This window comes from Manis pentadactyla, chromosome 8, assembly GCF_030020395.1.
Source record: "Manis pentadactyla isolate mManPen7 chromosome 8, mManPen7.hap1, whole genome shotgun sequence".
Lineage (NCBI taxonomy): Eukaryota > Metazoa > Chordata > Mammalia > Pholidota > Manidae > Manis > Manis pentadactyla.
In genome coordinates, this window is record NC_080026.1 from 55,803,894 (window position 1) to 55,819,541 (window position 15,648).

Consider the following 15,648-nt stretch of genomic DNA (forward strand, 5'->3'; position numbering starts at 1 on the left):
GACCTCACGAAATAGGGTAACATATGAAGGCCTTTATCTGGCTGGACCAAAGCCCTTCCCCCACCTCAGCTCACTGGAGCGAGGAAGAGAAATGGAAGCCTTGGACTGCTAAACACCCAGCCTTGGAGATCTGCTTTAGAACACAATCCTACATTGTGTGGTGTTCTGGAGGTTGGTGGGGTTGGGGAGCTGGGACAGGCGGAGTGCTTGAGAGACTGAGATACTGGATATTTGTGGAGGATGGGGATTCATATCTAGCTGCTCTGGGACAAAGAAAAGGCAGGTGGTCTGAGAGGCTTCCTACCATCAAGAGGGTTGCTGAAGGGGTGCGGTTTTCACGAAGCTTGCTATGAGGGAGAAGGGATAGGTGGACAAGGTGGTCTGAGAACACTCTGCCAAGCAGGTTGGAAACTTTGAGGAGCTTCAGGCACTCCATCCCCCTGGCTGCCTGCTCAGCTTTAGGCCCCCCACTGTGAAATGCAGCCTGCTGCGACTTCCTCCTGGCCTGCCAGCACCTGCTCGCAAACCGGCAGTCACTGCACTGGTGTCAGGACAGCCAGAGGAAGGCCCCACCTACAACACCTAGAGACACCAAGTACAGAGGCTTACACCTGTGTTGCTCAGCCCACTGGCTCTGATACTGGAGAAGGGCACTGCAGCCAGGAATCAGGAAATAGCTCTTTCCTCCCCCCCAGGAACCAGCACCTCTCCCCTACAACCACTAACCTCACTCTACAGGCTGAGCAGCTCCAGAGACTAGAGCTTCTGGGCACCAGAGGGCACCACATAGAATTGTGAAACATCAAAGGAACCTGGTTAAGATCAAAATCTCACAAACCCTAGGAAATGAACCAAATGAAACTGTACTCACCAATCTTCCTGAAAGACAGTTTGAAATAAAAATTGTAAACATGCACATGGAGGTACAGAAAAATATTCAAGAACTCAGGGACGAATTTAGGATGGAGATTTAATCATTAACAAATTCCATATCTGAAATGAAACATACAACGGAGAGATTTAAAAGCAGATTAGATGTAGTAGAAGAGACCATAAATGGAATAGAAATTAGAGAAGAGGAATACAAAGAAGCTAAGTCACAGAGAAATAAAAGGATCTCTAAGAATAAAGAATATTGAGAGAACTGTGTGACCAATCCAAACAGAACAATACTTGCATTATAGGGGTATCAGAAGAAGAAGAAGAGGGAGAAAAAGGGATAGAAACTGTCTTTGAGGAGGTAATTGCTGAAAACTTCCCCAATCTGGGGAAGAAGATAGTCTCTCAGGCCATGGAGGTGCACAGATCCCCCTACACAAGGAACCCAATTAATTGGGTTTTCCATTGATCTTTTCCATTTTAATTATTGTATGTCTTCCTTGATAACACCAAGACATACAATAATTAAAATGGAAAAGATCAAGGATAAAGACAGATTTTTAAAAGAAGCTAGAGGGAGAAAAAAAGATCACATACAAAGGAAAGCCCATCAGGTATCATCAGATTTCTCAACAGAAATGTTACAGGCCAGAGGGTAGGGGCAAGATATATTTAATGCAAAGAAGCAGAAGGGCCTTGAACCAAGAATACTCTACCTGACAAGGTTATCATTTAAATTTGAAAAAGGGATAAAACAATTTTTAGATGAGCAAAAGCTGAGAGTATTTACCTCTCACAAACCACCTCTATAGTGCATTTTGGAAGGCCTGCTATAGATGGAAATATTCCTGAGGTTAAATAGATGTCACCAGGGGAAATAAAACCACAGCAAAGTAGAACATTTCATTACTAAGCAGATGCAAAATCAAATCAACTACCCCCAAAGTCAATCAAGGAATGGACAAAGAGTACAGAATATGACACCTAACAAATAAAGAATGTAGGAGGAAGAAAAAGGAGGAAAAAAAAAAAAAGAATCTCTAGGTGGTGTTTGTAATAGCATATGAAGTGAGTTAAATTAGACTGTTAGATAGTAAGGGAATTACTTTTGAACCGTTGGTAACCATGAATCTAAAACCTGCAATGGCAATAAATACATACCTATTGATAATCACCCTAAATGTAAATGGTCTGAATGTACCAATCAAAAGACATAGAGTCACTGAATGAATAAAAAAAGAAGACCCATCTATATGGTGCCTACATGAGACTCACTTCAAACCCAAAGACACACACAGACTGAAAGCAAAGGGATGGAAAAAGCTATTTCATGCAACTAATAGGGAGAAAAAAGCAGGAGTTACAGTATTTATATTAGACAAATTAGACTTCAAAACAAAGAAAGTAACAAGAGACAAAGAAGGACATTACATAATAATAAAGGGGTCAGTCCAACAAGAGGATATAACTATTGTAAATATCTATACACCCAACACAGTATCACCTACATATGTGAAACAAATACTAACAGAATTGAAGGGGGAAATAGAATGCAATGCATTCATTTTAGGAGACTTCAACACACCATTCACTCCAAAGGACAGATCAACCAGATAGAAAATAAGTAAAGAAACAGGCACTGAACAAGATATTAAAACAGATGGATATAATGGACATATACAGAACATTTCATCCATAAGTAACAGGATACACATTCTTCTCAAGAGCACATAGAATATTTTCAAGAATAGATCATATACTAGGCCTCAAAAAGAGCCTCAGTAAATTAAAAGAGACTGAAAGTGTACCAACCAGCTTCTCAGATCACAAAGGTATAAAACTAGAAATAAATTACACAAAGAAAACAAAAAAGCTCACAAACACATGGAGGCTTAATAACATGCTCCTAAATAATCAATAGATCAATGACCAAATAGAAACAGAGATCAAGCCATACATGGAGACAAATGTAAACAATAATTCAACATGGCAAAATCTGTGGGATGCAGTGAAGGCTGTGCTAAGAGGAAAGTCTATTGAAATGCAGGCCTATCTCAGGAAAGAAGAACAATCCCATATGAAGAGCCTAATCTCACAATTAATGAAACTAGAAAAGGCAGAACAAATGAGGTCCAAAGTCAGTAGAAGGAGGGACATAATAAAGATTAAAGCAGAAATAAGTAAAGTAGGGAAGAATTAAACAATAGAAAGAATCAATGAAACTAGGAGCTCATTCTTTTAGAAAATAAACAAAATAGATAAACCCCTAACCAGACTTATCAAGAAAAAAAGAGAGTCTACACACATAAACAGAATCAGAAATGAGAAAGGAAAAATTACTATGGACACCACAGAAACACAAAGAATTATGAGAGAATACTATGAAAAATTATATGGTAACAAACTAGATAACCTAGAAGAAATGAATTTTCTAGAAAAATACAACTTTCCAAGGCTGACCCAGGAACAAACGGAAAATCTCAATAGACCAATTACCAGCAACAAAATTGAATTGGTGATCAAAATACTACATAAGAACAAAACCCCTTGACCAGATGGTTTCACTGCTGAATTTTATCAAACATTTAGTAAAGACCTAATACCCATTCTCCTTAAATTTTTCCAAAATGTAGAAGAGGAGGGAATACTCCCAAATTCATTCTATGAAGCCAACATCACTCTGAAGCAAAACCAGGCAAAGACACCACAAAAATAGAAAATTACAGACCAATATCCCAGATGAACATAGATGCAAAAATACTCAACAAAATATTAACAAACAGAATTCAAAAATACATCAAAAAGTTTATGCAGCATGAGCAAGTGAGGTTCATCACAGTGATGCAAGGGTGATACAACATTGCATAATCCATCAACATCATCCACCACATCAACATGAAGGACAAACACCACATGATTATCTCCATAGATGCTGAAAAAGCATTCAACAAAATTCAACATCCATTCATGATCAAAACTCTCAACAAAACGGTATAGAGGGCAAGTACCTCAACATAATAAAGGCCATATGTGACAAACACACAGCCAACATTATACTTAACAGCGAGAAGCTGAAAGCTTTTCCTTTAAGATTGGGAACAAGACAAGAATGCTCACTCTTCCCACTTTTATTCAATATAGTGTTGAAGGTCCTAGCCAGGACATTCAGACAACAAAAATAAATAAAAGGCATCCAGATTGGTAAGGAAGAAGTCAAACTGCTACTGTTTGCAGATGACATGATATTGTATATAAAAAACCCTAAAGGATCCACTCCAGAACTACTAGAACTAATATCGGAATTCAGCAAAGTTGTGAGATACAAAATTAGTACACAGAAATATGTTGCATTCTTATACACTAACGATGAACTTGCAGAAAGAGAGATCAGGAAAACAATTCCATTCACAATTACATCAAAAAGAATAAAATACCTAGGAGTAAACCTAGCCAAGGAAGTGAAAGACTTATACTCTGAAAACTATAAGACACTCATGAGAGAAATTAAAGAAGATACCAGTAAATGGAAACACATCCTGTGCTCATGGATAAGAAGAATTAATATTGTCAAAATGGCCATCCTGCCTAAAGCAATCTGCAGATTCAATGCAATCCCTATCAAAATACCAAGAACATTCTTCAATGAGCTAGAGCAAATAGTTCTAAAATTCATATTGAACCAAAAACGACCCCAAATAGCCAAAGCAATCCTGAGAAGGAAGAATAAAGGGGGGGTGGGAATTACACTCCCTGACTTCATGCTCTACTACAAAGCCACAGTAATCAAAACAATTTGGTACTGGCACAAAAACAGACCCATAGACCAGTGGAACAGACTAGAGGGCCCAGATATAAACCCAAGCATATATGGTCAGTTAGTATACGATAAAGGAGCCATGGACATACAATGGGGAAATGACAGCTTCTTCAACAGTTGGTGTTGGCAAAACTGGACAGTTATATGTAATAGAATGAAACTGGATTATTGTCTAACCCCATAAGAAAAGTAAACTCAAAATGGATCATTGACCTGAATGTAAGTCATGAAACCATAAAACTCTTACAAAAATTATAGGCAAAGATCTTTTGGACATAAACATGAGCAACTTCTTCATGAACATATCTCCCAGGGCAAGGGAAACAAAGGCAAAAATGAACAAGTGGGGCTATATCAAACTAAAAAGTTTCTGTATGGCAAAGGACACCATCAGTAGAACAAAAAGACATCCTATAGTATGGGAGAATATATTCATAAATGACATATCCATTTAGGGGTTGACATCCAAATTATATAAAGAGCTCATGCACCTCAACAAACAAAATATAAATAAGCCAATTAAAAAGTGGGCAGAGGATCTGAACAGACACTTCTCCAAAGAAGAAATTCAGATGGCCAACAAGCACATGATAAGATGCCCCACATCGCTAATCATCAGAGAAATGCAAATTAAAACCACAATGAGATATCACCTCACACCAGTTAGGAAGGCCACCAGCCAAAAGGCAAACAACAACAAATGTTGTCGAGGATGTGGAGAAAGGGTAACCCTCCTACACTGCTCGTGGGAATGTAAGCTAGTTCAACCATTATGGAAAGCAATATGGAGGTTCCTCAAAAAACTCAAAATAAAAATACCATTTGATCCAGGAATTCCACTCCTAGGAATTTACCCTAAGAATGCAGCAGCCCAGTTTGGAAAAGACAGATGCACCCCTATGTTTATCGCAGCACTATTTACAATAGCCAAGAAATAGAAGCAACCTAAGTATCCATCAGTAGATGAATGGATAGAGAAGATGTGGTACATATACACAATGGAATATTATTCAGCCATAAGAAGAAAACAAATCCTACCATTTGCAACAACATGGATGAAGCTAGAGAGTATTATGCTCAGTGAAATAAGCAAGGTGGAGAAAGATTTCACTCATCTGTGGAATATAAGAACAAAGAAAAAACTGAAGGAACAAAACAGCAGCAGATGCGCAGAACTCATGAAAGGGAATATGGATGATGGGTGGGAAGGGAGGGATAAGGGGAATAAAGGTCCTTATGATTAGCTTGTATAATGTAGGGGTGGGAACATGGGGAAGTATAACAAAGAGAAGAGAAGAAGTGATTCTATAGCATCTTACTACACTGATGGACAGTGACTGTAATGGGGTATGTGGTCGGGACTTGATAATAGGGGGAGTCTAGTAACCTTAATGTTGTTCATGTAACTGCACATTAGTGACAGGAAAATAAAATAAAATAAAAAATGTAGGAATTTCTGAGTCCCACCCAGATAGTCTTCTAGTCTGCTCATATTTTCCTTTGATTAAGCCTGGTTCTCTCTACATATATTTCAAAGACTTAGTTTTTTTAGAGGAGTTTTAGGTTCAAGGCAAAATCAAGAGGAAGGTGCAGAGAGTTCCCATGCACCCCCTATCCCATATATGCATACACTTCCCTGTTCCCAATCTATATCCTCCAGTGTAGTGGTGCATTTGTTACAGTTGATGAACGTGCATTGACCATACATTGACACATCACTATCACTCAAAGCCAATAATCTACATTATGATTAACTCTTGATGTTGTACATTCTATTGATTTGGACAAATATATAATTACATGCATCCATCATTATGATATTGCATATAGTAATGTCACCACACTAAAAAATTATCTGTGCTTTTCCTATTCATCCCTCCCCACCCACTTTCAACACCTGGAAACCACCCATCTTTTTTACTGTCTCCATAGTTTTGCATTTTCCAGAACATCATATGGTTGGAATCATACAGTACATGGCCTTTTCGGATTGCCTTCTTTTGTTTAATAATATGCCTTTAATATTCTTCCATGTTTTTTCATGGCTTGATAGTTCTTTTCCTTTTTCTTTTTTTTAATGTTGAATAACATTCTGTTTGGATATACCACAACCTATTTCTCCATTCACACCTACTAAAGGACACCTTGGTTGCTTCCAAGTTTTGGCAATTATGAAGACAGATACTATAAACATCTCTGTAAAGGTTTTTATGTGGACATAACTTTTGAACTGTTTAAGGTGAATACAAAGGAGCATGATTGCTGGATCTTATGGTAAGTATATGTTTAGTTTTATAAGAAAGTGTCAGCCATCTTTCAAAGTGGCTGCACCATTTTGCATTCCCTCCAGCAGTGAATCAGAGTTCCTGTTATTCCACATCCTCACCAGCATTTGATGTCAGTGTTCTGGATTTTGGCCTTTTCAATAGGTGTCTGGTGATATCTCATTATAGTTTTAATGAGTATTTCCTTGATGACATATATTGTGGAGCATCTTTTCATATGCTTATTTGCCATGTGTATATCTTCATTGGTGAAGTGTCTCTTAAGGTCTTTGGCCCATTTTTTTTAACTTAGTTGTTTTCTTATTGTTGAATTTTAAGAGTTCTTTATGTATTTTGGATGTCAGTCTTTTATCAGATGTTCCTCTGCAAATATTCTCTCCCATTCTGTGGCCTGTCTTTTCATTCTCCTGACAATGTATTTTGCAAAATATAAATTTTTAATTTTAATGAATTTTATCAATTTAATGAAGTTTATCAAATATTTCTTTCATGTACTGTGCCTTTGGTGTTGTATCCAAAAAGTCATTGCCATATCCAAGATCATGCAGGTTTTCTGTTATCTTCTAAGAGATTTATAGTTTTGCATTTTATGTTTAGATCTATGATCCATTTTGAGTTCATTTTTGTGAAGGTGTAAAGTCTATGTCTAGATTCATATTTTGGTATGTGCATGTCCTGTTGTTCCAGCACCATTTGTTTAAAAGACTATCTTTGCTCCACTGTATTGCCTTTACTTCATTGTCAAAGATCAATTGACTATACTTACGTGGGTCTATTTCTAGGCTCCCTATTTTGTTTCATTAATCTATTTCTCTATTCTTTTGTCAATACCACACTGCCTTGAAGACTATAACTCTATAGTAAGTATTAAAGTGGGATAGTGTCAGTCCTAAAACTTTGTTTTTCTCCTTCAAAATTGTGTTGGCTATTCTGAGTCTTTATCCCTCCATACAAGCTTTTAGAATCAGTTTGTGAATATCCATGATTAAATTTGTTGGAATTTTTATTAGGATTGCACTGATTCTATATATCAAGTTAGGAAAAAATTGACAGTCATGTTGACAATATGAGTCTTCCTATCCACGAACTTGGAAAATCTCCAATTATTTAGTTTTTCTTTAATTTATTTAATCAGAGTTTTATAGTTTTTTTCATAGGTCTTGGATATATTTTGTTAGCATTTATTTCTAATTATTTATTTCCGTGGGTGCTAATGTAAAATGGTATTGTGTTTTTAATTTCAGATTCTATTTGTTCATTGCTTGTATATGGGAAAGCAATGGACATTTGCATATTAACTTTGTATCCTATAACTTTGCTATAATTGCTTATTAGTTTCATGACTTTGTCAGTTCTTTTGGATTTTCTACATAGATGATCATGTCATCTGAGACAGTTTTATTTCTTCCTTTCCAATCTGTATATCTTCTATTTCCTTTTTTTTTCTTAATGCCTTCATTAGTACTTCCAATATAATGTTGAAAAGGACTGAAGAGATGTGAGATCCTTCCCTTGTCCTGATCTTAATGGGAAAGTTTTAAGTTTCTTACCATTAAGTATGATGTTAGCTCTAGGTTTATTATAGATATTATTTATCAATTTGTGGAAGGTCCTTCCTGTTAGTTTACTGAGAGTTTTTATTGTGCATGGTTGTTGGATTTTGTTAAGTCCTTTACCTGCATCCATTGATATAATCACGTGGTTTTTCTTCTTTAGTCTGTTGATGTGATTGACTAAATTAACTGATTTTTAAATGTTAAACTAGCCATATGTACCCAGAAAAAAATCCCACTTGGTCACAGTCTATGATCTTTTTATTCAATATTGGTTTCAGTATGCTAATATTTTGTTAGGTGTTTTTGCATCTATATTTGTGAGATATTTGTCTGTAGTTTTCTTTTAATGTCTTTGTCTGGTTTGGCTATTAAAGTAACCCTAGCTTCACAGAATGAGTTAGGATATAGTCTGCTTCTATTATCTAAAAGAAATTGTAGGGAATTGGTATAATTTCATCCTTAAATGTCTGGTAGAGTTTACCAGTGACCTCATCTGGGCCCGGGCATGCTGTTTTAGAAGGTTATTAGTTCCAATTTCTTTAATAAATATAGGCTATTCAACTTCTATTTCTTCTTGTATGAGTTTTGGCAGATTGTGTCTTTTAAGGAATCAGTTCATTTCATCTAGATTATCAGATTTGTGGGAATAGGTTCATAGTATTATTTTATTATCTTTTTAATACCCATAGGATCTGTAGTAATGCTCTCCTTTTCATTTCTGGTATAAATAACTGGTATCTCCCCTCTTCTATTCTTAGTTAGCCTGGCTAAGGATTTACTAATTTTACTGATATTTTCCAATCGGCCAGTGTGAAGATTATTTTATTTATAGCCCAACTTGATTGGGCTAAGGGATGCCAAGATAGATGGTAAAATGTTATTTATGGGTATATCTGTGAGGATATTTCAGGAAGAGATTAGCTTTGGATCAGTTGACAAAGTAAAGAAGATTGTACTTACCATTGTGGGTGGGCATCTACAATCCACTGAGGACTGGAATAGAATAAAAAGGCCAAGGAAAGGCAAATTCTTTCTTTCTCTTCTTGAATTGCAATACCCATCTTTTTCTGCCCTCAGACATTGGAGCTCCTGATTCTCTGGGTTTTGAACTCCAGACTTACAGTGGTAGTTTGCCTGTTTCTCAGGCTTTTGGTCAGTTTTGGGCTGAGAATTACATCATTAGCTCCACTCGTTCACAGACCCTGGGACTCAGACTGAAATTTATAACTGGTTCTCCAGTTCACACACTTCTCAGCCTTAATAACTACATAAGTTAATTCCTATGATGAATCTCTCTTAACACATATCTATATCTATATATCTGTATCCTATTCTTTTAACTCTCTGGTAAACCTAGTCTATTACAGCCAGCTTTTGTTTTCTTGATTTTCTCATTTTCAATTTAATTGATTTCTGCTTTAACTTTTATTCATGTTTTATGCTAATTTGAAATTTAGTTTTCCCTTCTTTATCTAGTTTTTTAAAATAGAAACCTAGGTTATTTATTTTAGATCTTGCATTATATTATTTAAAAGATTATCAGGGAGTTCTCCCAGGATTGAAATCTGCTGGGTTAGATCCAAGAGAGATATTTAGTGGATAAATTAATAAAAACTTGATGGCTAGTGAAATATGGCTGAAAGCAAAAATGATTAATTGAAAGTGATTTCAGGTTTATATCTCCTAAGGGAAGAAGCTAATGTGGGAGGAGAAGTAATACCTACTGAGATCCAGGTGACATTAGGGCATCTGCACACTCTCTAATAGGCACTTAGATCCAGAACCTGATGTGGGTCTGTAGATAAATAGCCAGAAGATAAAGGCATATAGTCTCATGGTCCTCAAAGTCATGGGTGAATGGAAGAGATCAAGTATGAAAAGTGAATAGAGTGAGAAGTAGGCCAAGGAAACAGACTTGGAAACTCTAAGAAAGGGTAAAATGTTTGAGAAAGAGAAAGCACAAGGTCTCTCAGTTTCTGCATAAAGCCAAAGTCTTTTTAAGGCAGCTTGCCAAGATTATAAAATGAGTGAGTTTTGAGATATGCTTTATTATTTAAAGACAAAGGATGGTGAAAATAACAAAATTTATGATCATTTGGTAAATATTCCTTCTGATAACAGAAGAGATGAAGCTTATAGATGTAGATAAAAAAGGAAGAGAACAAAATATCTAATATAAATGTAAGAATACATAGAACAGAGGGACAATATTGTTAATTAGCCAGTCTTCCAGGTGACTGGTCTCTACAAAGACACATCCATGATTCCTGCTCTTATGGAGTAAATATTGTGCCACCTGCATATCCCCTGGGTGCTGCCCTATTCAACAGGCTTCACCTTTACTGGGACACGATAAAGATGGCTTTTGCTCACTCCCATTCCTTCCTAAGAACTCTCTGCTTTCCTCAAAAACCAAGTGAGCTCTCTAGAAGAATAGAGAAGTGAAAGGGAAAAATTGTCAGGGAAGGAAGGAAGGAGACCAGTACTATGTCTACAGCCCTGCCATTGATCCAGTGACTTCCAAATAGTTAACACCATTAATGATTTCCTGCATGTTCAATATACTATTTATCTTCATTAAATGCAATTTTCTCAAACATTTAAAAAATATTAGTGCTTAAGGACATTCTAGAGAACTGGCAAATATATGGATGTGTATACACATGTTGCATAATTAGCATTATATGACAATGTCTGTATTTCTAGGTTGGCTTATAGCAGTTCATGTATTTTCTCCTTGTAATGTTTAATTGTATTTTTTCACTGAACTTTTTTCTACTTATTTTTTTCTTACAAAATGATTGAAAATACTCTGAGGGAACAGAAAGTTATTTTTTTCTTCATATCCCCAAAGCAGTTAGCACAAAACATTCTATGTGGCAGCCTCTCAATATCTTGGCTGAATGAATGATATGCTTGCAGCCTGGTCAGTTATAAATAAATGTTCATTGGATTGTATCACAACTCTGCAGGGTTCTAGATTCTATGGAAACAGCTTATCTCTGGCCTACTTCTATGGCTGTGGTATTTGCAGTGTAAACTGAACTATGTATTTATTATTAAAAGTACAAAAAAACACTGTATTCCAGTTTTACTAACATTATTTGGGAGAAAATACCCAATTGTAAAGATTTTCCCTGAAATTTTATCTTAATCAGTCCACTTTCCATTATTTCAATACAATTTAATGGCTTTATGTATTTTCACTTATGCTCCTTAGCATGAATAAGAATAATTCCAGAAGATGGTCTAGTCTGTGCAACAAGAAATGTATTCCTTTACTCCAATGTCCATGATATTTTTCACTGCATTGTCTCAGCTAGGAAGGCTTGTTCTGTCTTTATATTTGGAAATAAGTAATTAAGAAAAATTTTCCCCTTTAGAATATCAGAATGTATTAACTATAACAGAAATTGTTCTTTAGTTCATAGTGGAGTTTTGGTTAAAATAAGGAAAAGCACATCGGTCATTATATGCATCAAGTTGCTCTTGCTATAACAAAAACAGTGTTCAGCAGATGTGCATTTATTTCTGTCATAAGAAATAACTTTTCTATTTCTACAAAGCATCCAACTTAAACAGCTTTCAAATGTGAGAACTACGAGACCATACTATAAGGAAAACTGTAAGAATTAAAAGCTCTTCTTATGCTTTTCCTCCATAGAAGAGAATAGAGTTACTGGATACAGTTAAACAGTGTTACAGTTTTACAATAGAACTATTGATTTAATAGAGAGAATGTATTAATTATTTAAAAATGTATGAAATCATAGAATTTGAGGGTTAAGCTACTCCTTGGCATTCTTCTAGTCTAAACTCCTCATTTTAGTAGATGGGGAAAATACTCAGCTCATTCACTCAACCCAGTGGAATCAGTGATAGCTTATCAGGAGCACAGGACAAAGGCACAACTTATGCTGAAGGGATAAATGCTTTATCTATTTGCTTTGGGAGGAGGAACAAGTTTAAGGAAGATAATATATGTAAAGTGCCTACTTAGAATCAGGTGTCTAGTCCTCTCTGGAGGGTAGGTGTTAGAATGTTAGTCTAATGTTAGAACCATCAGAAAAATACAGGAAAACTATAGCAACAGAAGAATAGCTAGCAGGAGAAGGTGGCTGCAATTAAAGAATAGAGAAACCTTTTTGCTGAGTGTCTGGGGGTGACTGAAAGGTTTCCGCTTTCAGGCTAAGGGGGTTCACTGTGTGTCCAACTGTGTGAAATAAATGAAAGTATTTGAATTGAGTTTGAATCAAAATTAATTTAAGTAAAAATTAAATTCACTATTAAGAGTGAAATTTCTCCACTTTCAATGAAAGGCAAAGAGTTCTTTTAAAGCACTAAATCTAGCTTTCTCTCAGTATCAGGTTTATGTACAATGGCATCACCATTTTTTTGAGGCATTTCTGCTCAGTGTGTGTGTACTGTGGTTATCAAAGTTTTGGCTGAAATTGAAAGTTGTGAGCCATCTGATAAATAAACAACCTATGGTGCTGTGGAGGTAGCATGGAATGGACCCACTGCGATATAACATGCTGTGATCCATCAACCCCCACTGCTAGTGATAAATTCACAAGGAACCGCTCATGCACATCCATAAAGAAACAAGTACAAGTTGCAGACTGGTATGCAATAGTAGGGAGGAGACACTAGAGCCTGGAAAATGGGGCTGGGTGAGGGGGAAAAAGAGAGAAACAGAATGAGAGCATTCATAAAATTTGCAGAAGTCAAACACACACACATTCTATCTATTTTATAAATTCAGTTTTACCTATTAAACATTATCTTGGGAGGTTTTTGGTGACATGAATGGATGAAAAATTAATGAACAAATGAAGAAAATATTTCTAAGGCAAGAAGTACATCTTGCATGAATGGTTGATGAATGTCTGCAATGAAGTATGTGATTTATTCCAACTTCCAAATCTGAGGTCAAAAGAACAAACAGAAGGTAGAAAGAGAGGTAGAAGGAAAGAGGGAAGGTAGGAAGAAAAAGGAAGGAAGAAAGTTTTGTAAGACTAGGTTAATGGATTCTTTGTAGAGTAAGATGAATTGTAAGATGCCAGACATGCCCTATGGAATTTTACAGTTTACCAAGCAGTTAATAAAAGGGCCATAAATATTCATTGTCTTTGCTCCCTTGCTCTTGCCTGCCTGTCTCCCTCACATAAAATCAGCTACAAATAACCCTCTTTCAGTCATTATTGAGAAGGAAAAAAAAGGATATAAGGGAGATATATGAGTCTTAACGCTGAGCCTTTAGCAGAAGTGCGTTTCATCATTTGCTGATATTCTGGATGTGCTGCTTCATTTTCCAGTTCATTAAAAACTGCTTAACATTATCATTTATTACATTGAAATAGTATGTTTACCTGATTAGAGAACATGCCTATGTACAGCTCCAAATTAAAATAACTGAAAAGCAGACCTCAGCTAATATAGAAACATTGAAAACACAAACTATATAATTGCAAACACCCACCACATAAAACAAAAAACTGCTGAGGAAATTATTTGGAAAATTCAAACAGAAAATATGATGTAGTGTCGGGTAGTGTCGGGTCCGTATCGCCCTTCAGGGCAAAGATGTGGGAGATTATTAAAGTCACCATGAACAGCCTTACTAACATTACTGAGTGAGAAAACACCAAATACTCTAATGGTGAATATCCAATTGTTAACAGTCTCCCAAAGGGGACCCCCCCCTCAGCCTTCCCTCTGCTAAAGAGAGCTGCCTCTCCCCAGGGAGGTGCCTCCCCCTGTGTCCAGATGCCAGGTCCTGTGAGGGCCAGGTCCCCATGCTTAGGGAAGATCAACTCAGAGGGGCCTTTCCACCTCTGGAGCTTGCCGGGGGGTCTGCAGAGACCTTTGCTGAAGCCCTGGATTCCCATTCAACATCCTCCTCTGCCCAACCTCTCCCTCAACGTGTAAATCCTGAGTGTCTCTCCATTTCAGACCCTACATCTGACCCTATCAGAGTCAGTTTCCCTGCAGGGAACCCAGACTAAAACAGTAATATAGGGTTTCCCAGTGAAGACAAACACTTGAGATGACCTGACATCCTTTTACTAGTGCTGCTACACTAACTTCAGTCTGTAAAATAATAATCACAATAAGTAAAATCATGAAATAAAAAAATCACAGTCACCTCAATGATCCTACTTTGTATGTACAGTTATACTTTGTGTCAGATGCTGTATTAAACAAGGGAATTACAGAAGTTGGTGGGACATGTCCCTTGGCCTGGAGAATCTTGAAATGAGTGGAATTTCTTGACAATTATTTAACTTGAAATGTCATTTATCTATGAGTATGTTTTTTTATGTGGCTGTTCCCATGTATTCACGAGAATGTTGAACAGTTAGTAAATCCCTGGCATAATCTGGTAAATTTGCAGCCATCATCCAAGGATTGGAATCAGTGAATAAGATAATAAAAAAATTTGTAATTATTTGGAGTAGATAATCTAGCCTTTATTTTTGCCAGTCTTGATGTGCTTTCAAATTACTTTTCATTCAGTAAGTCACCATCAGCTTAGGGACTAAGCTATGACACAGGCAAAACTTTCCAGTGGGCAAAATATGTATCAGGGATGAATAATTCAGAGATGATCAAGTTGAAATATTTGTAGCAGGTTTTCTTCCTAAAATTTTGTGCTTTGAGTGTATTGTATTACAGAAGAGAATTCCACTGACTTTTTTAAGATTTCTCGAGAGGATTTGTTAATGCAAGTATCTCTCTAGGAGATAAAGACTTTAAGGAATCTATAATCTGGTTGAAAAGAAAAAAAGATAATAACCTAGAGAATCTGGAATACAGCTAGGAAACAGTATATAATCATTGATCTTACAGTTCTACATTGAAACATTAACTTTTTTGAAGATACATAATGCCAAACATGGAACCAAGTCAGATTATCAGCAGAAAAGATAATAAATCAGTAAATTCCAGAAGCCCCTGGAAAAGGATATGAGAATTGAATTGGTTTTATTGCAGAAATTATAGATGATGAAGGGGTGTTGGGAGTGACTGAGACGATTGACTGTTACTGCTAAGGGGATGCAGGAGAGATGGAGACACAGTGAGCAGGGAGGGATTTCTGAGGTGCAGG